The sequence below is a fragment of the Pan troglodytes genome, chromosome 15 (genome assembly GCF_028858775.2).
Source record: "Pan troglodytes isolate AG18354 chromosome 15, NHGRI_mPanTro3-v2.0_pri, whole genome shotgun sequence".
Lineage (NCBI taxonomy): Eukaryota > Metazoa > Chordata > Mammalia > Primates > Hominidae > Pan > Pan troglodytes.
Genome location: NC_072413.2, coordinates 80,661,712 through 80,687,719, shown reverse-complemented (window position 1 = coordinate 80,687,719; position 26,008 = coordinate 80,661,712). Strand labels below are relative to the sequence as shown.

Sequence of the window (26,008 nt, the reverse complement as noted above, 5' to 3'; positions counted from 1 at the left end):
TACACACTGTGTGGTCTTCTTTGATGCAACTGGGCAAAGAGCCAGGATTGGAACTATTAGCTTTCACTGGGCCCAGGTCAGTTGCAAGTCAGGGGTTCCATAATTGAGAGAAAAGAATGAAAGAAACTGTCTAGGAAGAAAAGAAAAGTACCAGTGTAACAGCAAACAGAAACCAGCAAAATGAAGTAAGCTAACTTTATATTTTTGCTCATTTTTCTTTCCAAAGAAGCATTAAGTTTGATTGTTAGAACTGTATGATGAGAAGAAAAAAAGTTTTGGTGAATGACCTTGTTCTCTTTATAGCAAGGAGGACACTAGAATTCTAATAAAATCTAGAATAATTTCAACATTTTCAAAAAACACTGTTGACTACTCCAAGATTCTAATTTTGAAGATAAGCAAGAACCCTAGATGAGATAAACAAAATTGTCCAGATGGCAGACACCCAAGCCACTACTGAAACTAAGATCTTTTAGCTCCCAGGTCAGATTTAATAAAGGTTTACCTTCAGCAGAAGTTACAACAAATAAGAGTTTTGTTTTAGAGGAAGAGTCGAGAGGAAAATAGAAAGAAACAACAGGAGACAATACAACCTTGTATAAATTTGGTATTCCTAAATTTTATATATATGGCACAGGAAGTCAGGGGTATCAATGGAAACTTGTGTTTATGTCTCCCAGTGAATCATATTGTCTGCCTAATACCCTATTTTAAGACTGTGCTAGAACACCCATCCCAGACTGATTGCAATGAGCAATGACTGACCTGCATCTCTCTGGGCTGGAGCCCCCAGGAAATAAACAAAAGACCGTTGGCTACAACCACTACTAAGGTCCTTTCTTCTGCTGCCTCAAAATTGAGAAAAAAGCAAACGACTTGGAAAACATATTTTAGGATCTTATCCAGGAACACAGGCTCAGTGCTTTGTGCTTTCCTCTTTTGCACATGCTCCATTCTTATTCCATAGGACGATAAACATAAACCCTAACGTCACCCCAGAGCTGTGGATGGCAGGCAGCTCAGGAGTGCCAAGCCGTAATCTACAGCGAGCAGTCAAGTGGGAGAAGAGCCCACACTTGCAGAGCATTGAGAGGGAACATGACTGCAACTGTGAAGAAATATATGAGAGCCACACGACTGAGCAAGAGCCAACTACCTGGCCACTATGCCTAAGTGCTACTTACTGGATCACACCTCTGAGCTTTAAGTCCAAAAATACCTCACTAATATAACCTGTGAAACCAAAGACAAGAAGTCAGCTATAAATAAAAACACTGCACAAAGGCTCAGCTATGTGAAAACATCCAGAAAAGAAGTCTGTTAACTGTACTTAATCTACATCACAGTTAAAGGAACACCTACATGTAGATATGAAAAAGAACTAACTCAAGAACTCTGGCAACTCCAAGGACCAGTGTGTCTTATGTCCTCCAAATCATTGTACCAGTACTCCAACAAGAGTTCTTAGGTTAAGCTGGCTGAAATGACAAGAATAGAATTCAGAATATGGAATGAAGATCATTAGGATTCAAGAGAACATCAAAACCCAATCTAAGGAACCTAAGAATCATAATAAAATAATACAGGAGCTGACAGATGAAGTAGCCAGGATGAAAAAAGAACCTAACTGATCTGATAAAGCTGAAAAACACACTACAGGATTTTCATAATGCAATTGCAAGTTTTAACAGCAGAATAGGCCAAGCTAAGGTAAGACTCTGATCTTAAAGACTGATTCTCTGAAATAAAACAGTCAGGAAAAAAAAAAAAAAGGAAAGGAAAAAGAGAAGGAAAAAACATATCCTCTGAGAAATATGGGATCATGTAAAGAGGGAAAAGGTACAAATCACTGGCATCCCCAAAAGGGATGGGCAAAAATCAAACGACATGGAAAACATATTTTAGGATATCATTTATAAAAACTTCCTGAACCTCACTATAGAGGCCGATAGTCAAATTCAGGAAATGCAAGGAACTCCTGCAAGATTCTACGTAAGATTACCCCAAGACACGTGATCATCAGATTTTCCAAGGTTGAAATGAAAAAGAGAATGTTAAAGGCAGCTAGAGAGAAAGGGCAGGTTACCTGAAAAGGAACCCCATCAGGCTAACAAAAAACCTCTCAGCAGAAACCCTCCAAGTCAAGAGAGATTGGGGGCCTATACTCAACATTCTTAGAGAAAAAATTTTCAACTAAGAATTTCATATACAACTAAATGAAGCTTTCTACATGAAAAAAAATAAGATTGTTTTCAGATAAGCAAATTCTTAGGGAACTCATTACAACCAGACCCATTTTACAAAAGATCTTGAAATGAGCACTAAATATGGAAAGAAATGACTAACTAGCCAATAGAAAAAACAGTTAAATACACAGACCAGTGACACTATGAAGCAACTACGCAAACAAGCTTGCATAATAACCAGCTAAAAATGCAATCACAGGATTAAATCCACACATATCAACACTAACCTTGAATGTAAATGAGCTAAATGCTCCATTTAAACAGCAAAGAGTGGCAATCTGAACAAAAACGAAAGATCCAATGATATGCAGTCATCAAAAGACCCATCTCACATGCAGTGACACCAATACACTCAAAATAAAGGGATGGAGGAAAATCTACCAAGCAAATGAAGAAAACAGAAAAAAAAACAGGGGTTGCAACCCTAATTTCAGACAAAACAGACTTTAAACCAACTAAGATCAAAAAAGACACAGAAGGCCATTACATAATGGTAAAAGGTTCAATTCAATGAGAAGACCTAACTACCCTACATATACAGCACTCAACACAGGAGAACCTAGATTTATAAAGCAAGATCTAAAAGGAGACTTAGACTCCCACACAGTGATAGTGGGAGACTTCAAAGCTCCACTGACAGTATCAGACAGATCATTGCAGCAGAAAATTAACAAAGATATTCAGGACCTTAACTAAACATTGGACCAAATGGCTCTAATAGACCTCTGCAGAACACTCCACTCCCAAAACAACAGAATAGACATTCTTCTCATTGCCACATAGCACATACTGTAAAATCAAGAATGGTCAGAAATGAAACAATCCTCAGCAAGTGCAAAAGAACCAAAATCATATCAAACACACTCTCAGACCACAGCACAATAAAAACAGAAGTCAAGACTAGGAAAATCACTCAAAACCATACGACCACATGGATATTAAACAATGTGCTCCTGAATGACTTCTTGGAAAATAATGAAATAAATGCAGAAATCAAGAGGCTATTTGAAACTAACGAGAACAAAGATACAACATACCAATGTATCTGAAACACGGCTAAGGCAGTGCACAGAGGGAAATTTATGGCAATAAATGCCCACATCAAAAAATTAGAAAGATCACAAATTGGCAGCCTAACATCACAACTGAAAGAATTAGAGAAGCAAGAGCAAATCAACCCCAAATCTAGCAGAAGACAACAAATAATAAATATCAGAGCTGAACTGAAGGAAATTGAGACACAAAAAACCATTCAAATGATCAATCTTTCACTGGTTTTTTGAAAGAAATTAATGAAATAGTCCACTAGCTAGACTAATAAAAATAGAGAGAGAAGATCCAAACAAACACAGTTTGAAACAGCAAAGAAGATGTTACCACCCACCCCACAGAAACACAAATAACTCTCAGAAACTACTACGTACAACTTTATGCACACAAACTAGAAAGCCTAGAAGAGATGGATAAATTCCTGGACACGTATACCCTCCCAAGACTAAACCAGAAAGAAATTGATTCCCTGAGCAGATCAATAATAAGCTCCAAAATTGAATCAGTAATAAGTACCCTACCAACCAAAGAAATCCCAGGACCACATGGATTTACAGCTGAATTCTATCAGATGTACAAAGAAAAGCTAGTACCATTGCTATTGAAACTATTACAGAAAATTGAGGAGGAGGGACTCCTCCAAAGCTCATTCTTTGAGGCCAGCATCATCTTCACAGTAAAACCTTGCAGAGACACAAGAAAAGAAAAAAAGAAAACTTCAGGCCAATATCTTTGATGTATTTTGATGCAAAAATCCTCAATAAAATATTTGCAAGCCAAATCTGGCAGCATATCAAAAAGTTAATCCACCATGAAGAAGTAGGCTTTATCTCTGGGATGCAAGGTTGGTTCAACATATGCAAATCAATAAATGTGATTAATCACATAAACAGAACTAAAACCAAAAACCACAGGATTATCTCAATAGATGCAGAAAGGCTTTCAATAAAATTCAATATCATTTCATGTTAAAACTCTCAATGAATTACATATTGAAGGAACTACCTCAAAATAATAAGAGCCATACATGACAAACCCACAGCCAACATCATACTGAATGTGTAAAAGATAGAAATGTTCCCCTTGAAAACTGGCACAAGGCAAGGACACCCTCTCTCACTACTTTCATTCAATGTAGTATTGGCAGTCCTGGCCAGAGTGACCAGGCAAGAGAAAGACATAAAGGGCACCCAAACTGAAAGAGAGAAAGTCAAACTTTCTCTGTTTGCAGAAGACATGATTCTATATCTAGAAAAACCCATGGCTGGGCGTGGTGGCTCACACTGTAATCCTAGCACTTTGGGAGGCTGAGGCAGGAGGATCACTTGAGGTCAGGGGTTCGAGATCAGCCTGGCCAACATGTTGAAACCCCGTCTCTACTAAAAATACAAAAATTAGGCAGGAGAATCGCCTGAATCCAGGAGGCGGAGGGTGCAGTGAGCTGAGATTGCGCCACTGCACTCCAGCCTGGGCGACAGAGTGAGACTCTGTCAAAAAAAAAAAAAAAAAAACCCATAGTCTTAGCCCAAAAGCTCCTTCAGCTGATAAACAACTTCAGCAAAGATTCTGGATACAAAATCAACATTAAAACTCAATAGCATTCCTATACACCAATAACAGCCAAGCCAAGAGCCAAATCAGGAGTGCAATCCCATTCACATATGCCACAAAAAGAATAAAATACCTAGGAATACAGCTAACTAGGGAGGTGGAAGATCTCTAGAAGGAGAACCACAAAACAGTGCTCAAGGATATCAGAGAAGACACAAACAAGTGGAAAAACATTCTATGTTCATGGATAGGAGGAATCAATATCATTAAAATTCCCATACTGTCCAAAGCAATTTACATACTCAATGCTATTCTTATCAAACTAACAATGACATTCTTCATATAATTAGAAAGAAAACTATACATATACATATACATAACAGACATATGAAGCCAAAAAAGAGCCCAAATACACAAGGCAATCCTAAGCAAAAGGATCAAAGTTGGAGGCATCATGCAACCCAACTTAAAACTATACTACAGGGTTACAGTGACCAAAACAGCATGGTACAGGTACAAAAATAGACTTATAGATAGACAATAGAGCAGAACTGAGATCCCAGAAATAAGGCTGCACGCTTACAAGCACCTGATCTTCAGCAAAGCTGAGAAAAACCAACAATGGGTAAATACTCCCCTGTTCAATAAATAGTGCTGGGATAATGGGCTAGCCATATGCAGAAGATTGAAACTGGACCCCTTCCTTACACCATATAAAAAATCAACTTAAGATAAATTAAAAAGTTAAATGTAAAACCCCAAACTATACAAAAGCTGGAAAACAACCTAGGCAATACCATTCTGGTCTAGAAATGGGCAAAGATTTCAGGATGAAGATGCCAAAAGCAATAGCACCAAAAGCAAAAACTGACAAATGGGATCTAATTAAACTAAGGAGCTTCTGCACAGCAAAAGAAACTATCAACAGAATGAACAGACAACCTACAGAATGGGAGAAAATATTTGCACCCTATGCATCTGACAAAGGCCTATTATCTATAAGGAAATTAAACAAATTTACAAGAGAAACCCAAAGACCCCTGTAAAAAAGTGGGCAAAGGACCTGAGCAGACACTTTGTAAAAGAAAACATACATGCAACTAACAGTCATATAAGAAAACCCTCAATATTACTGATCATTAAAGAAAGGCAAATCAAAACCACAGTGAGATATCATCTTACACCAGTCAGAATGGCTATTATTAAAAAGTCAAAAATAACAGATGCTGGCAAGCCTGCAGAAAAAAAAGGAATACTTGTTCACTGTTGATGGGAGATAAATTAGTTCAACCATTGTGGAAGATAGTGTGGTGATTCCTCAAAGACCTACAGGCAAAAATATCATTGACTCAGCAATCCCATTAGTGGGTATATACCCAAAGGAATATAAATTATTCTACCGCAAAGACGCATGCATGCCTATGTTCATTCTAGCAACATTCACAATAGCAAGAACATGAAATCAACATAAATGTCCATCAGTGCTAGACTGGACAAAGAAAATGTGGTGTACATATGCTGTGGAATACTACACAGACATGAAGAATAATAAGATCATGTCCTTTTCAGGGACATGGATGGAGCTGGAAGCCATCATCCTTAGCAAACTAACGCAGAAACAGAAAACCATAATTTCCTGTTATTTTGTGTGGGTATAAATATTCCTTGCCTCCTGGAGATTAGTAGAAAAGAAAAAATAAGAACATAAAGAGCTTAATTAAATCTCTTTGACAAACTAGCTCAATAAAAAAGGTTACATTGATTTTCCTATCATTCAGTCTTCATGCACATTGTTGCATTTTTGAAGGAAAAAGAGAGTATGCATCTTTTATTTTTTTTAAATATCTGAATTTACTGGCTTCCACTTTCCAAGCCTGAAATCTCTGAGATGTTTTGAGAAGGAGAAAGTAACAAAGGCCACCATGTTCTTCCTCTCTCAAAATTATCCTCCAAGGAGAGTTTTGCCACTTCACATTTTCTCAAGTATGGCTCATGAAGCAGCCTCTTAGGAAGAGGGAAAAGAAAAGAAATGAAGTTCATTAATAGTATTAAGTTACAACTAGGAAATATGTTTCAGAAAGTCCAATAGCATCAGCCTTAACAGCACTTTTCTCTCAGTGTCTGCCTTTGTACCAAGCTGTCAGATTGCCAAAATGGCACTACAAAGAAAGCATAATTACTTGGTGGCATCTGACAAATTTCTTGTTCTTTTTTGAGATTTTAAGTATTTCTCCACATTATATGTTAGCAATTGATCTTGGCCTGAGGATGTTCCTATGTCTGTCCACTGGATCTTCTCAATTCTCACTCCTACTGCCAGGCGTTTCCCTCCTCATATTACTTGAGATGGTCTGTTTTCTTTCTTTGAACCTAGGTCCTTCTACGTCCTTCTCCTGTAATGCACATCTTCCATCTTTCCTAGTGCTTACATACAATTTCTTTTCAATGAGTAAAAATTGCTTCTTTTAGCCAAGACCTTTTCTATGTGTAACCATTACAGAAGAGGGAAAGTCAATGTTAGGGAGGAAGTACAATGCATGCTATGCTTGTACAATTAAGAGAGAAACATGAAAATTATAGAAAAAGACCAATGGCTATAAAAGCAAACAGAAACATGATTGGATGTTTATGTAAAGTTGCAGGCACTGGCGGTAGCTTTTCCTATTTCAAGGATCCTTTTCTTCTGATGTAACAAAATATTAATTTTGTTTGGGTTGCCAATGGGCTTTTTACAAGGATTCAACCCCCAAGACTTGCTTGTAACTATATGTAATCATGTGACACAGATCTGCCTGATGGGATTTGAAAAAAAAGTAAATCTGTTTGACATTTTGCCTTTTGTCTTTCTTCTTCTTTCTTTCTTGGAATAAAGATATGATTCCCAAAATGAGAGAAATTGTCTTGCGGCCTTAAGGAAGAAACCACAGAATATTGTTGGCTGATAAAAGATACCAAGACTATCAACCACACACCTCTTGACACATTAGAAAAATTAACTACCTTGCTTGTGTGTGTTATTGAGTATTTGGAAGCATCTAAGTAAAATCCCAATATGTTTGTGCATGAGTATATGTGTCTCTGTACGTGTATTATAAATTATAATACCAACTATACTCTTAAGTCTAGAAATAACCTTTTAAAACACATTATAAGTGTTTCATAAATGAATATACCAACATTTATTTAACTAATGCCCCATTACACATGTTTAGACTACAGCTTCTCAAACAAGGCTAATATTATTCTCCTAAGGGGATAGAAATATGTGTCGGTGGAGTGTTCCTGGTTGTTACAAAGGTTGATGTAGGCACATTTCTGGAATTTCATGGATGAATGAAAGGAATGTAAAATCTCCTGATACACAGGCCAGGCACACAAATGAAGAACTGCTCACCTAAAGTGCCAATACAGCCCGATTGATAGCCATCAATTTAGGGGTTTTATACTTTTTTAACATTATAAACAATATAAAAATGTTTTGATTAAAATTTGTGTACAAGCAGCTAATTATTTCTTAGTGGAAATGACCTAGAGATAAAAATATTGGGTCCAAATTCAGTTACTTTAAGATTTTAGGATTCTGTACACATGCATGTATGTATATACAATGTTTTCCAAGTTGTTTTTCAGAAAATCTGTGCTAATATGTTTTGAAATTATTTACATCTTGCCAATTTAAGGAAATTAGTCTTTTAACAGCAGTAGTTGCTTAAAGCAAGGGTTAACTTAATGGTGGTAGAGATGATGGTAAATAATGATGGTTAACTGATAGTATAGAGTTCATTTCATCCCTACCATCAGGTTCCATGCCATCGCTGCTGTGTAAACCATTGTGGGGCTTTCAAACTAGGCGTGCGGGCTACATCTGAGGTCTCCTGAACCAGGTGCCCATAGGTAGCGTTCCCATGCTGTCCTGGGCAAGCCTCACAGGAGTGTGCACCGTGATGCGTGCAAGTGACTCCAGGACATGTAAATGAACTGGTCTTGTGTCCTCAGGGGTGGAGCAGGTATCAAGAAAGGCTTCATTTTTCCTTTTTTAAAAATAGCATATTAGTAGTGTCCCATAAGTTCAAATAAAAGAATATCATTTCTCCTTTGGGGTTAAAGAGCCAGGGAATGCTTCTTTGAGATGCTCTGAACCATTGCTTGCTGAAAGCTGACTCTCCCTTAGCAAAGGCTGCGACGTGCAACCTTTCATCTGGTGTCCAGTGCCCTGGGTGAGACCACCCCAACTTCCATTCAATCTTTATTTTCCACTATTGGCTTCCATAACACCCATGCCCTCCTGATCGAGGTAAAATTCAAATGCCATTTTCTCCATGAAGACTTCACATAAAGAAAAATACATATACATTTTCCTAATCTTCTCTTAGAAACAATGAAGTCACTCTCTCAATAATAGTAACAATGAAAACAGAAGAACAAACGTTTGCATAGAACTTTGTGGACTACAAGCTGCCCTAGGAGGTACTTTTATTTTTTTAATTTTAAAGATGAGGAAATAAAATATTGACTTGTTTGTGATAGGAAGGAAAAAAGAATGAGGCTTTTTAGAAATTCCTGTTGTAAAAATGAGTTCAAATATGCTGTGAATTTCTTTGTGACATAAAATTATCCTAGTAAATTATTAATAAATTATAATTATTTTGTTTAGTGTGATTCTAAAACTTAAAACGAGGCACGCATATTATATAAAATTTAGGAAATAAAGCCTGAACAAAGAAGTTTAACATCACCATGATGACTGTTAATATTTTGGGGTGTTATGCATGAGTGCAAATATTTGTATTTGTGTATTTGCATATATACATTCTTTTGTACATATCAGATAATGAAGTATATACTGCAATGTGTGACATATTCATCCTTTTATTTCTATTGTTCAGCATGTATCACGGCAGTCAGGGGACCCTCAATATCTGTTGAATGCTGTGCCTGGAGGAAAAATGTCAGAATTGTTTTAGACTGTGATTTTTTCCATGTGTACAACGTTAGAGTTTGTTTTCTCAAGTACTAAACATCTGCTCGCATGACAATACAAAATATGAGTTCTCTTTTATGGATGAAAGTACTGAAGTTCAGAAAAAAATGATTCGTCTCACATTGTGCAGTTAATAAACTAGAATGCAATTGGAGTCTAGGTCTTCATATTTTAAGTTCCGTGTCTTCACATTTTGAGTTCAGGATTTCTAGCACAGTTTCCTCAAGTTCCTTTGATTTCCTGGTTAAGATTACATTAAAAAGTGAAATACAACTTACTTTCATGAATTTAAGAATGCTGCAATAAAAATGAATGTGTGTGTGTTTTAGTTTTAGAATCACACTAAACATATATACATAAATATATAAATTTATAGAAGGATTAGACTAAACTGTTATTTATCACATCAAATTTAACAACCTCTTTATAAATGTACACACTGAAATTGCCTGGTTACCTGAAACTCTGTGGGTTTCTGCCTATAGCCATCCATATCCCTGCGTGGCTAGCTATATCATGTGCAGATAGGAGGAGTCTGACTTTAAGATGGCATCTTGTACGTGAGAAAATGTTAATGGCAACGCTTATACACAAACTGTCAATGCTATTCATATTTGGGGAAAAAAAGACTAATTGCGCCCTTTGAAGTAATACTATGATATTGCGGTTTACTGGGGTACAGATCAGGAGCTCTGATTATATCATGTTCCTGTAATTTGTATGTCTCATTGCCAGAATTATTTTTCTGTTTGCAGTTTTTTTTTTAATACTTGCTGTTAATGGCACAATTGCTGATGTGAAAGACAGTAATAGAGTATAAATCTTTTTTCCCATACCACTCCTCATTGACCTAAATACTTCTACTCTTACTCCTCACCACCATTATTTCAGCCTTTTAATTTGGATTCCCTGATGCTACAACTGATTTGTATGTCAGTATCTCAATTTTTTAAACATAAATTTAAAGTATGTGCATTTGACTGCTCTTTCTTGCCCAAGAATAATAAGATAATATTAAAGAGGGCTAATGAAAAAGAAATGACCCTTATTTACTTTGGGAAAATAAGAAGGAATCAAAATCCAAGACTTCTCAAAGGAAACAATTCAACTTCAAAGGTTGTAGAAAGTAAATGAAGCACCAACTCTGCATTTAACTGGATGATAGAAGAAATGTCCGCCATCCACATTTTACTCACAGGAGCTTTTGGGTTTCATCCAGAAACAACAAATACAATAAAAGATACAAAATAGACTACATGGAAAATATAATTATATTATATAAAATATATAATATATACATCTTTATCTATAAAGATAGAATTGTAAGTGCTTAAATAAGTGATACAGGGGCCGGGTGCAGAGGCTCATGCCTGTAATCCCAGCACTTTGGGAGGCCGAGGCAGGCAGATTGCCTGAACTCAGGAGTTCCAGACCAGCCTGGCCAACATGATGAAACCCTGTCTCTACTAAAATACAAAAAATTACCCAGAAGTGGCGGCGTGGACTGTAATCCCAGCTACTCGGGAGGCTGAGACAGGAGAATCGCTTGAACCCAGGAGGTGGACATTGCAGTAAGCCGAGATCGCACAATGGCACTTTAGCCAGGGTGACAGAGCAAGACTCCGTCTCGAAAAAAAAGAAAAAAGAAAAAAAAGTGATACAGGTATGATGTATAAGAGTTTGAGGGAGCAATCAATTTAATTTGGAAAGATATATAATTCTGATTAAATCTTAAAGGTGTTTTGTATACCACACATGTGTCTCATACGGACACTCTCCAAGGTCGAAACAATCCCACATCAGAAATTCTATATTCTTTTCTTTTTTTTCCCCTGTGAACAAGAAAAAAAATCAGGCCGTGCTTTATTCTCATGTAATCACCTCTGCGGAACACACTGAGAATTTTCTTCTCTGAATCACGTTGGGTGGCATCACACATGAATACTGACATGAGGAATTCGAGCCAGAGCTTCCTTTTACCCATGAAGGTAGGTGAGCATCACCTTTAGGGGTGGGGAAGGTCTCCTGCCATTGGCTGGTCACTGGTTTGCTTGTAAAAAACACAAGTCCACTTTCCCAACTGTGTAAACATGAACAGATTTGCTGCCTTCAGCTTTGAGTAATATAATTTTCAGTACCTCAGGCCTTGCCTTTCAGAACTTGTTGATAACCATTGGACTCTTTCTCATCTAGGGTAGCATCTAGACCCTGTGACCCCTGTAAGAAATGTTGAGTGAAAGAAAATTCAATGAAAACCCAATAAAAGATGAACTCTATTTTCTCATTCTATGTAGTTCTGGAAATGCATATTTTTATTGGGTTATAAGTTAGGAGGTGTATTTAGAATGGTCCTTGAACTGAAGTAGACTCACATTCAGGTAAGGGTAGTATTACTACAGTTACAATCTTGTTATGCTCATGCTTGTGTTGGAGATCCTACACAAGAACAATTTGGTTTGTGTAAACATGGTATATTTCTTGGCCAATAAAATAAAATTAAAACTTCCTTTAGCCAAATGGAAACAGTTTAGATTGACTACTAGGAACCCAAACCTCCATAGTAAATATAGCAAAAAAATAAAGGAAATACAAATTACATAGCTTGATGGGGACATGGAAAACATAATTATATAAAATATATGATATGTACATGATTTTTTATATATATCATATATGTAAATCATATATATCAAATATATCATATATATTTTTATATATATCATATATAAAATATATTATATGTACATATATATTTTATATATCGTATATTATATATTAAAATATATAGGATGTATATAATACATAAAAATGTAAGAATCACTTGGAATTAAAAATTCCTTAGTTGACTTTTTTTTTATTTTCCAACATGTGGCTATACTATTCATGATCTTTAATAAGAGACTTCTCTCTCTCATGGGAAGCAACACACTGTAAGATTCCTCCCATCAGCTGACTGTGGAAAATGAATCTGTATCAGTCCCCCAATGCCAGATCAAAGGACTGGCAAAAAATGTCAGTACTTGACAATGATAACCAACCGTTATTATGTACTTCCTATTTTCTAAGTGTGGTCAGCTGTTATTCTACATATATTCTATAGATGTAGATGTTAATCTACATCTATACTCATTTAATGTGAATAACACCTATTACCATGAAGTCAGAAAATATCTGAGGATAGAAACCAGACTACACGAGAGTTCACTCTACTCGAGAAAGAATACAACATTTTTACTGAAGAAATGAGAGAAATGAGGTTGAAATATTTGTTACAGGAAAATATTTTGTAACAATGATCTATTTTAATATTAAGAAAAAAACAGCCAATTTAACACTGAACTAGGGGATTAGGGTGATTGCTATAATCAAGAAGATTAATGTGACTTTCAAGGTCCTCATGAATGCCCAACCTACAAAGCTATGGCGCCCATAATCACTGTTTATATAAGGAAAAGTGGACAGTTTAGGAATTCACAGTGTTGGAATACTGAATAAGTGCTAGGTTGGATATAGAGGTATCCTGGTAAATTAGAAGACACTCTAGTTTGTAGAAAATATTAATCTGGTTGAAATTCAAATGAGATATATTTTTCTATATTACATAAGAAGTTAGTACAAAATGGAGAGTCCAGAAAGTTAAAAATTAAATTCATTAAATGAATTCCAAAGCAACTATATTGACCAAATTAATACATTTAAAAATATGCTCTGAATCCGCTAGGGGTTAAACCAACCATGCCAACTGCTCTTGGACTGTTATTGCTGTTGTGTCATTGCCATTATTTTACTAAACCTATACTGTTGAAAAGCCAGAACAGGGGCAAAGGCCGCCATTTTGACTGAGCAACCCTAGTGATAGGAGCCGAAGCAGCAGCGCAGGTTGTCCCCGTTTCCTCTCCCCCTTCCCTTCTCCGGTTGCCTTCCCGGGCCCCTTACACTCCACAGTCCCGGTCCCGCCATGTCCCAGAAGCAAGAAGAAGAGAACCCTGCAGAGGAGACCGGCGAGGAGAAGCAGGACACGCAGGAGAAAGAAGGTATTCTCTCTGAGAGAGCTGAAGAGGCAAAGCTAAAGGCCAAATACCCAAGCCTAGGACAAAAGCCTGGAGGCTCCGACTTCCTCATGAAGAGACTCCAGAAAGGGCAAAAGTACTTTGACTCAGGAGACTACAACATGGCCAAAGCCAAGATGAAGAATAAGCAGCAGCCAAGTGCAGGACCAGACAAGAACCTGGTGACTGGTGATCACATCCCACCCCACAGGATCTGCCCCAGAGAAAGTCCTCGCTCGTCACCAGCAAGCTTGCGGGGTAACCTGAGACCCCCCTCTCCTCCCCTTCCTCAACCACTGGACTTTTATATATTATAGGCAGGGATGAAATGGGCACCTAGTCAGATCTTCTCAGCTTGCTAGCCAGAAATGACTGTGATTCTGCTGGGGGCTGCTCAGAAGGTAATGTAGGTTGAAAAGGGGCTCTAAGTTTATTTCTTTCGTTAGATTGACACTTCCACACACTCCCTGTAGTCCAGGTAGGGCCCAGAAATAGGAAAGGCTAGGATTGGACAATGCTGCAAATGCTTTTTTTGTGTGAGAAACTGGAGAGATGTGATTTCTCCTTTTGGGAGAGAATGTCCCCAAATTGATTAGGCTGAGCCTTGGGAATAATTTGGCAGGTTTAACATCCCAAGGCTAACCTAACATAGTTGGGAAAGGTAGATTGAATGAGACATGTTTTCTGTGCTTCTAAGTGTTCTGCCCCTTCGGCTGCTATTGCTTCATGTTTCCATTATGGCGGGTTTAGAGAATCCTTAAAAAGAAAAATTGACTTGCTTGCCTAAAACTACAGTGCCCCCTTAGCCTCCATTACTTAGTATCTCTTACAGTTTGCTCTGGCTTTCAAGTAATGTAAAGATTGATGAACATTATTCACAGAAAATGGGCACCTTCTCTCTCTTTTCCAGCATGTTGCTTTTGAAAGTATCATGGGATAGTGGGAAGAGCACTGGTTTAGGAGTCAAGATGTCTGGGTTCTCACTCTACTCAGTCCCAGCAGAGCTGTTGTATAACCTTGGTTAAGTCATTTAGCCTCTCTGGATTTCTATTTCCTCATCTGTAAAACAGAGTTAAATGTATGTAAGATTGATTCTGATTCTGAAGTCATAACTGCCAGCAGAAAAACTCCTACTGTTCATTGTAAAACTAAAAGTGAGGAAGGCTCGTGGGTGGTTAACCTCTGCTCTGCAATATTGGGAAAGTACTACAGAGGGGAACCATTTGAGGGATGCATGAGGAGAGAGTAAATTGAGGTTTGGGGATTATAAATTCAGGCAAGAGAATCATCGATATCACAGTCTTGAGGGTCAAAAAAAAAAAGAAAAAATTACTTAGGAAGCTAGCCATGGAAGCTTCTTGCCTCTGACCCAGCCCACTTTCCCAGCCTACCTCTGGGCCTTAGCTGCTAAAAAGCTTCTCTGTCAGCAGAGCTGCAGGCCTGAGGAAACATGCTCAGTCATGCACATATGTTGACCCATGTTTCAGATGCAGTCTGATGCCAGGTATATTGTTAGGGAAAGAGGAAGAAGGGTAAACTGAGCTAGCCCCTGGGGCTGAGTACTCCTGCAGGGCTGGAGGAGCAGGTTCTTAGAAGATGATTCACCTTGGAGGAAGCTGGGGAAAGTGGTTAGGGAGGGAGAGGAGGAAGACTGCGAAATCTCTGCATTCCCAGAACTCAGCAACCCAGCTCTTTTATGATGAGGAGAGGTAGCCATGCTGACTCATGAACAGGTGGAGGAAAGGGGTTGCAGGTGACCAGCATCTTCAATCTAGTTATCACCAGCTTGGCTAGAATCTTATTGAACGCAACTTGCTAGTTATGACAGAGAGGGCCAGGGTGAGAACTAATGTTCAAGAGAGTGAGATTTTGTAATCCTCTTGCCCTCTCACATCACAAATTCTGATATGCCAAACATTTGGCCCACTGAGAATGATAGACTTAATGATGTGCATGTGCCGGGATGAGGTGTGTATATACTTTCCTCCTGACTGGCCATTCAGTGTTCAGGCTGTCATTCAATTTGGATAGGAAAAAGTTGGTGAGGAAGGAATGGAGAGAGCAGGATCCCTGGACTCCTTGGTCCCCAAACTCCTTGACTGTCACTTGTAATTGTATATAATTTTTGTGTTTCTTGCTCCATTTCCTCTTGCTGTCATCCTTAAAGTCCAAGTGGGAAGGGGAAAATGCTGAACACCATTGTATAGTTTCTTCAACTGTCCCAGCCATGTTGTACATAGATATGTCATGTTATTATATATATAAATATATATATAATTTTGTACGTTTTCTTCATCTCCGATCTTCTCGAATTCTGTACTTTTTTTCTTTTCTGTCTGAGCTGACTTCTCTATCATTCAGCTTGAGTCCTTAAGACTACTGGTCACAATGAGTCTGATTTTTAGGAAGGAATAGGAGGAGCAGGGAAATCAGAAAAACTGTTGGTCTCACTCTGTCTCTCTACCTGGTCATCTTCAAGGCTAAGAAAACAAAGAAACAAGCTACATTCTGTATTTGCCAGTTTCCACAGCATGAAGTACATAGCTTCCTTAGCAAGGAGGGATCACTCCAAAATCCAAATGCAAATTGCTTTGATTAAAACTAGATTATTACATCCAAAAAAAAAAAAAAGAAAAGAAAAGCCAGAACAAAAAAGACCTCTTTCTTCTCATTTTGCCTTGGATAATGCCCAAATGCAAAAATTTACAATAACAGTAACTAACTTATTTAGTTCTTTCTATGAGTCAGCCTCTACTCTACATGCCACGCAAAAATAAACTCATTTCATATTTAAGTCATTAGTTTTCCTTTAGATGATGGGATATGCTAGGGACTTTCAGTAGTATTGCATCAGCCAGTGGGGTTGCCCATTAGCCATTTTCTTTTTGGTGATGCTTTCTTCATTTATGAGAAAACAGAATTGATATACCATTACTAGGCAAACATAGTTCTGTAAGGCTTAATTTATTCCATTGTGAGATAATGTTTATCATTTTGAACCAGAAGAGAAAAGAAAAGCATGATGCTACTTCAGATAAATATATCTGCTGCTTTATAATATTAATTAAAATAATTTGCCCCATTTAGTAAGGGAAAGTTATAATCATATATCCTCACTTTCAATCATCTTGGGAATAAAAGAAAAAGATGGGTTTACTTCCAGGGAGATCATGTCCATAGGTTAGACAATGAATGATCCTCTCTTCCACTCTTTCCAAATGGTAAAGTCATTAAGGGACTTCAGTTTTGCTTTGAAATAGAGCAAAGATACTTCATTTAATTAATTGTGAAAAATAATTATGGGCAATAACTATTATTATTTCAGTAATGAAATGAAAGTATTTTTGTTGTATATTTATTTGAATAATGCCTTTTGTAGATTTCTGAACAATTCTTCCACTGCCTTATAAAAAGCATCATGTAATATAGTAACCGATAAGGAATTGGGAGTTCCTCCAAATCTTTATTATATTCTGCTAGGATATAGCTTTAGGCAGCTGGACTAAATGATAATTCCCAGGATGAAACACAGTGGTTTGTTCCTCCAAAGAGCAAACTAATTTCAAACTAACCACGCTTGTTCTAATGAACAAAAATTCCATACTACTCCCCTAGCACCTCAGGGGATGTAGACTTTCCAGAACATTAATATTAAAAAATAAAAGATGATCATATCAGTTGTTCATAATCATGATAGAAAGTCTTAATATATATTTTATCAATGGAAGACCTTTTACTGATTACAGAATATTTCTTCCACTGCATCCTACAAGTATTCACACAGAGGAGTCATCCCTTTCATCTTTGCTTAGATGGAATATAGTGATGAAATATTCACTAATAAAAGCAAATCCTACATTTTGATAATGTTAACATACTAGCTTAAAGTGAAAAAAGTTGCAAAGATAACCTGATGAGCCTTATCTCAACAGACTTCTGGTGCCTATAGAAAAATGAAGAAATGGGGAAAATATCTAGCAGGAATAATTTTTTTTTTTTGCAATAGAAGAGGAAGATAATTTCCAAACACAAATATATTGGCAGATTCTTATTTAAAATTCAACTCTCATTAAGGTGAAGGTCCTAGTTAGCAATTGAGTGTTTCAACTAGGAAGCCATCAGGATATTTTAAAAGTGTTTGCTAGAAGATGCTCATGTTTAATGAGGAAAGAGAATTGATTGTGTATTTAAGGAGGAAAGAGAACTGATTGCTCAGGCGCCTCTTCTACTGCTCACAGACAAAACATATAATGAAAAAGGGTAAAGTCAGCTTTGTGAGACAGAGAATAAAATGGAAGCAAATATCATTTGTTTATCTGAAATATCCAAATACTTATGAATACGGGAAAGCAGAGCCTAAATCATGGAGATTTTGACTCAGCTTGTCACTCGTTTGCCTAATGTCAGCAAACACTTCAGCTACGTATTTAGTACAAAAATTCCCAAAAAGTCACTGTCATGGTTTGAATTCCTCCAGAAGCTAATCCCAAGGCAAGCATTTGAGTTCAAGTAATTTATTTAAAAAGTGATATTATAAGACATAATTAGGAGAATAAAGAAGTGAGAGAGAGACACAAGGATAAAGGTTGAATTGCCAAGACAGCATTCATTCTGAGCAATTGGATCTCATTCTCATTACAGAGCTTCGAGGAGACATAAGAAATAAGAGCGCTCTCAACTGAGAGCTGAGGAAGCTGGTGCACTAATCCACTCATGCCCCTATGTCACTAGTGGGCATGAGTGAGAAAAATAATGCTGTGGGTGGAGACCTATAACTTCAGTATTTTTCCACCTTCTTCATTCTGTCTCACCAGTTCACCTGAATATATCCCTGTTTAATAACCTTGTCTGTTAGTTCTAAATCTGTTATAGCTTCAGTTTGGTTTTGGGTGATATCTTCCTGCTTCTCTGAATGTCTAGTATTTTTCTTTAGATGCTAGTCATTTTGAATTTTATCTTATTGGGAGCTAGATTTTTTTTCTTTTTAAATTCCTATTAGTATTTTTTAGCTTTCTTCTAGGGCATAATTCAAGGCTCAAAGCTTTCTTCTGGAGTACAAACTTGGAAAGAGTTTGATTTTGGAGGTAGAAAGAGAAGATCTTACTTTTAAGATTTGTTAGGAGGAAACAGGACTATGCTTCCTTTAGGGCTATTTTTCCCCACTTCTGAGACAAAAGCCTCTGTGTGTTCTACTCAACAAATGCCCCCTAAATAATGAGGTTTTCTAGTCTGGTTGGTTGAATCAGTACAGTTCTAAACTCTATGTCAGTACCACAAACTGTTCCCTCCAATCTTTTTTGAATGTTTTTCCCCCTCACTTTGGCATGGTTCCTCACATGCAAGTGTTGAGTAGTATTGGTTGAATAATCAAGTGAAACACTATAAAATTTTAAATTTCTCTCGTTTAGCTTTGTGTGCTATGGTTGGATACAGGTTTATCAACAGTCAGAGGGTTTTTTTTGTGTTTTTGTTTTTTAAGTACAGGATGATTCCTACGTAGCAACTTGTTTAGGCATTATTGTATAGTTAGAAAATAACAACAGTATTTTAAATATGCTACAGCATTTATAGCACTGAAATTATCTCAAAACTTTACAGCAATGGTACGTACCTGGTTCTTCCACGAACTGCGTAGCTCACCTGTCCACCATCATCTTCATGTTTCACCTTAAAAAAGAGACACCAATTTTCCCCCTTTAATCATCTTGCTCAAATTTTCATGAAAAACTCAAGTAAAGCCAAGCACTAATTTTAGAAATATCTTTAGTACTGTTATCTTTGCACTGTTATCTGTAACAACAATAGAAAAATTCCTGGTAGTCGACGTGAGCGAGCCTCCCTTCTGCAACCAGATCGTTTCTATGTCTAATGAGTACATTTTGATCTGACTACCCAAAATGTGGAGACAGAAACATACAGGTGGTACTCCAGTTCTTATCTACTCTGTAAATGTGGTACCTTTGCACTGTTTACAATAGCCAAGATTTGGAAGCAAACTAAGTTGCCATCAACTGATGAATGGATAAAGAAAATGTTTTATATATATATATATATATATATATATATATATATATACACACACATACATATATACATATACACATATATATGTACATATATGTGTGTGTATATATATATACACACATACACACATATATATATATTTATATATATAAAATGAAGTACTATTTGGTCATAAAAGATAATGAGATCCAGTCATTTGTAACAACACAGATGGAACTAGAGATCATTATGTTAAGTGAAATAAGCCAGCCACCGAAAGACAAACATTGCATGTTCTCACTTGTTTGTGGGATCTAAAAATCAAAACAGTTGAACTCATGGACATAGAGCATAAAGGGATGGTTACCAGAGTCTGGGAGGGGTAGTGGGGAGGGGGTGCAGATGAGGTGGGGATGGTTAAGGTACAGCAAAATAGAAAGAATGAATGAGAGCTACTATTTGATGATAGTACGAGAGGGTGACTACTGTCAATAATAACTTAAGTGTACATTTAAAAATAATTCAAAGAGTGTAATTAGATTGTTTGTAACTAGGTGGATAAATGCTTGAGGGGGTAGAAACAATGTGGTAGCTTTGGTAAGAAATCCTGCCTTAATTGAGATAAAGAAAATTTTCTCGCAAATGAGCCATTAAAATTCTAGCCATAGATATTTTTAAAAGTTGAACTTAATTTAGAAAGCTGTGTTTGCAAATTATAAATATTGCAGAAGGTCTTAAATGGTTTCCATTTTGAGATGTGAAAGAGTTCCCTGGTAATAATTCCTGAGTTAAATGAGAATGAGTGATTCATCAGTGCTTTTTAAGTTTAGAGAAAAAGGTGAATAAAATGAAATGGGAAAAATTTTAGGGAAAAATAAATACTCACAAATTAAATCTCTTCAGATCTATAAACACTCTGTAACTCTGCGGAACATAATATTTTCTTCTTTTTGGTTCTCTATTCAAGGATAACTGCTATCTCTTTTTACAAATAAAAAGCCACAATGTTCACTGCCTGACTTGAGAATGAAAATTAAGCCCAATGATCTTTTTGCAATAATCCGGGTCTTTCTTGGTGATATTTCCATTTTCAAGAATGTTATTTTTAATATAGCAGCCATCACAAAATAATTCGTACCAGTATGTCTCAAAAATATAATATGTCCCATAAATTATGTATTAAAATGTTTCCTGAAAAAACAAAAGATTTCATTGTCAAAAATGTTTTGGATAATCTAAATATTAGATAATTTTCTCAGAGACTTAAAATGCACATTGTCATATATTGAAGAGTTCTGTAGTAAGTCAACCTATATGATTGTTTAACTTTGCAATTCTTGAGCATATTTAATCAAAACTATATATTTTCTATAATGTATAAATACTATTATTGAACATTCAGAGAATGTTGACACAAGTTGTCTTCAAAAAATCTTTTATTTTTATTGTTTTTCTAACTTTTTTTGTTTTCAGTTAAGAGCAAGCTTAGACAGGAGGAGAGAGGCATAGCCCTGGAGATGGTGGCTGGGCTTGAAAGACAATATTGATCACCTTCCTTATTAGACCCAAGGATACCACTTCTTGACTCACCCACGATCCCACTCGTAGATCCTTCTGGCCAGAAAGCCCAGGATTTCAGCCCCTGCAATAGCATTGCCTGAACTCAGTAAAATTTATTCATCTCAATAGCTTGAAAAGTCACTGGCCCTGATTTATCTCATATCTGCCCCATCCAATTTCTGAGTTATAAAGTCAAATATCTCTCTGACAATAATATTGTGAATTCCTATATGTTTTGTCAGGGAAATTGGAGGAAATTTCATCTTCTCCTTATTTATGTGTATAGCCATAAAAGTTAAAATTTTTTTAATATGATTTTCTGTGGCTTCTAAATGAGAAAGTATAACCTCATATTTCAAAACATGTAGAAGAGGAGGTAATCTATATTCTTAGATTTGTGATTTTTAAGAAAAAAAGCTCTGGAGGGAAAGAGAAATGGGAAAGAAAAAAAGTACTAAAATGTCATACTGAACTTCAACTTTTGGATTTGAATATCTTTACTAGAACTTGTGCAGATTTTACTCAGGTGATTTAGGGCTCCGTGTCTTCACTTAGATTTTCCAAAGCAACTAAACCTCAACTTGTTCAAAATTAAAATCATATTCGTCCTGCAGATCCTTTGTCCCAAGCTGGATATTCTCCCTTGGGGAATAGAATCACTATTTAACTAATTGTAAGATAGAATCATAAAGCAGATTCTTGCAACTTCTTCTTAATGCCTTAAATCTAATCTATTGCAAATGTTTTTCAGTTTAGCCTACTAACTATCTCATGAATACTTTCATGTTTCAGTTTATCAACACATGTCTATAGAGGCCCTACTAAGTGTCTGTTATTGTAATAATAGACACAGAACACACAGCTCTGAAGATAACAGAGTTCCTGCACTCATGAGTGTTTATTCTAGTGGGGCAAGGGTGCAGGGTGTAAACAAATAAGTAAATATCTGATACATCAGATGAAAATAAGTGTTATTACAAACAATAAAGCAGAATAAATCCAATAAATAATTACCATTGGACACATACCATTTTATGTGGCAGCTTTTTTTAAACTGAAAATTAGAGTCATATAATCCATTCAGTGAGTGAAGGCCAGCATTTGTAATAAATTGTATAAAAAAGTAGAATCCAGAAAGAAAATTTCAAGTGAGTATTTCACAAAGTAAAAATGACACTACACCTTGTTTTGTAGTTTTTTGTTGTAATTTATTAGGGTTTATGTATGTGTATTTATGTAACTAATTTATAAGTCTCTCCTAAAATACCTTTTAAATATGTCTTACCATGAAGCATCACTAAAAGAAAACCAAAAATTCAAGAAAAAGAAAGAAAAAAATATATCATATTGAACCATTGTAAGAGAAAAACACAGCTATATGGTGGAAGAATATTCAGAAAATAAAACAACTTGTATATGGACTCCAAGGTAAAAGATGTGTTCAAGGAGCATCAAAGATCCCTGCATAGCTGCAGTTCAGTGAGAGATGGGAAGTGTGATAGGATATGTGGCTAGACCATTTAGGGCCTGGTAGACTAGGGTTAGATCTTTCTAATTTACTCAAAGATAGAAAATCACTTGAGGGTTTGAAAAAAAAGGTCATTTTCTCATTCACTTTTTCAGAGATGTTCCTGTCTGGTATGTGGAGAAATGTAGGGAGTCAAAGATAGAAGCTAAGAGAACAGTTCGAGGGTAGAGCATGTAGTCTAGAAAGATATGAGAATTGACTTGAGACCAGGAGGTAATTGTGGAGAAACAGAAAAGTCATTTGATTCTGGTCCCATTTTGAAAGTATGGCCTAAAGTATTTCCTACTGAATTGGATGTGGATGGGAGAGACATAGAGGAATGAAGAGCACCAAGAGGTTTTGGTCTGAAATAGAGGAAATAGAGCTTGCATGTACTGAGAAATTCTATGAGAAGGGCACTTTTATAATCTGTAGGGAAGATAACTGATCAATTGAGATTGAATTTTGAACAAGCAGTAGGGCATGTCGGTTTGGTATTTGGGGATGTGATTTAAATTGGAAGTTAACAGAAAATAAATGATATGTGAAGTCTTGAGAGTTAATGAAAATAGCAAGGAAGTTTATTCAGACAGAGAAGGAATGCAAACAAAAAAACAGAAAGGAAGGAAAGGGAAAGGAAATGAAGGAAAGTTAAAAAAAAAAAAGAGATGTAAGGACTCAGCCTTGGGGCATTCTAATTTTTAAAAGTTTGGATATTGAAGCAGAAAGATCAGCCAATAATATAGAGGAGAGAAGAAGAGGAAGTAGAATCCTAGGTAGAAACTAAGAGAGAAAAGTGTTTCATGAAGGTGGTAGTGATCAAATATTTCAAATACTGATAGGTCAAATAGGATTGAATTTTTTAAAGCAGATATTGGTGACTTTCATAAAAGCGGTTAGATTGATAGAAATTAAAGCATCACTGGAGTTTTCTACAGAAAACTGGAGCAGTAAAAGTGGTTAGTAAGTAAAGTTAACTTCTAAAGCTTTGATAATAAAGGGAGCAGATAAATGGAAAAGCTGATGATTGGTGGGGTATGTGGGAATGAGATCTAATTAACAGATAGTGGAGTTAGTCTTAAATAGAAGGATAAACCTTTTCTCCATAGTTTCAAAGAGAGAGGAACAGAATATAGATAGAGACACAGGCAATTTAATAGAGGTGTGTGAACGTTTTCAGCTGATTTCTTTCATCTTCTCAGTAAAATATAAAACAAGACCATCAAGCAATGTTAAGAGGAACAAAAAGGTGATGGGGGCTTAAGGATTATTCATTAGGCCTTTGAATCTTCAATAGCCATCTACTTTTGCTCCTAATTAAACTCTATTTGTCCAAGTATCTAGAGTATTTCTTCAATTCGATCTGAGAATGGTACTATCTAGAACCATTTAAAAACTTAAAACTTCAATAGCTCCCCATTGCTCTTTAAATAACACCTGGAATATTTAAGTGGCGTATAAGCACCTCCAAGAACTGGCTCCTTCTGCATCTTCACCATCATCTCTCACCTCTTATCTCTGTCCAACTTTTAGGCAAAACTGACCATGAAATATGATTTTGTTGTTGTTGTTATCAGAGCCTTTTTGCATGCTATTTTCAATACTCAGAAAGCCATCTAGCCTTATTCTTGCCTATTTAGCCTATTCATCCTTTGCAGCTTAACTCAAATGTTTCTTCCTCATAGAGTCTGTTTCTGACAACTCTCACTACCTTCCCACTCACAAGACTAGACAACATCCATTTGTTATATTCCCTGTTGGCTATTTTGATTTCCACCATTAGGTTCTTATCAGTTTATAATTCCTTATTTTTCTCAATAAATACCTGTGCCCCTCTGTGGTTTCTTTGGGAACACTGTCCGTGATTGTTTTGATCAATTCTGAGGTCTCTAAAGCAGCCCACTATAGAGTATCCTTCTTTCTTGACGGAGTTCCAAAGTGATTAAGAAACAAGACAAAGGGTAAACCTTATGGGCACCAAAATATCACCCTTATGATTGATAAAGTTTAAATAGTAAGATATACCTTGTATCTGAAGGCATATGAGCTAAAACTTATCCCCCAAACCAGGCAGACTCACATAATTGTGGCAGATCCTCCCTCCCTCTCCAGAAGCAAAGAGTATTAGTTTTCTGGAGCCACTCACTTCCAAACATAATGCAAGAGAAAGGTGTTAAACTATACATGCCCATTATTTTATTTCAAAATCACTAATCATGTTAAACCACTGTTCTACTCTTGGGAAGAATGAATGAGAGGAAAGAAAGAGGAAAGAGCTCTTTCATTATAGGAGAAAACACCATGAGTAGCAAATAAATATCCCATGCTAACATGGATATAATGCACCACTGGAGTTTATTCAAATCAGTGTTTTGTTTATAGCATACAAGCAATGCAATTTGTAAGAATGAGTGAATTAATGAGAATTAGTCATTGGCTTCTTGGCTTTCAATTCTTGTGGCACTATTCACAATAGCAAAGACTTGGAACCAACCCAAATGTCCATCAATGATGGACTGGATTAAGAAAATGTGTCACATATACACCATGGAACACTATGCAGCCATAAAAAAGGGTGAATTCATGTCCTTTATAGAAATGTGAAGCTGGAAACCATCATTCTCAGCAAACTATCACAAGGACAAAAAACAAAACACCACATGTTCTCACTCATAGGTGGGAATTGAACAATGAGAACACTTGGACACAGGAAGGGGAGCATCACACACCGGGGCCTGTCATGGGGTGAGGCGAGGGGGGAGGGATAGCATTAGGAGATATACCTAATGTAAATGACGAGTTAATGGGTGCAGCACACCAACATGGCACATGTATACATATGTAACAAACCTGCACGTTGTGCACATGTACCCTAGAACTTAAAGTATGATAAAAAAATAAATAAAATAAAATTGCTTTAATACCCTCAAACCCTAAGTCCATTTGGGTAGTCATATCACTCATTTAGATTCTCTTTTTTACCTTATAACGGGGGTTGGCAAACTATGACCCATGGGCCTAGTCCAAACAACTGCCTGGTTTTGTCAATAAGTCTTTGCTG

The 26,008-nt window shown here is 36.5% G+C and overlaps 1 long non-coding RNA gene and 1 pseudogene across 2 annotated transcripts in view; one reads left to right on the top strand and one right to left on the bottom strand.

Moving 5' to 3' along the window:
- LOC104002119 (uncharacterized) overlaps positions 1–26,008 on the bottom strand; it is a 164,273-nt gene that overhangs the window by 100,805 nt on the left and 37,460 nt on the right. For both annotated transcript variants that reach the window (XR_008539062.2, XR_001709273.3), the window contains exon 3: positions 19,489–19,544. This is a non-coding gene — a long non-coding RNA (uncharacterized LOC104002119). The remainder of the gene's footprint in view (positions 1–19,488; positions 19,545–26,008) is intronic.
- Positions 13,661–16,172, top strand: LOC107968224 (alpha-endosulfine-like; annotated as a pseudogene).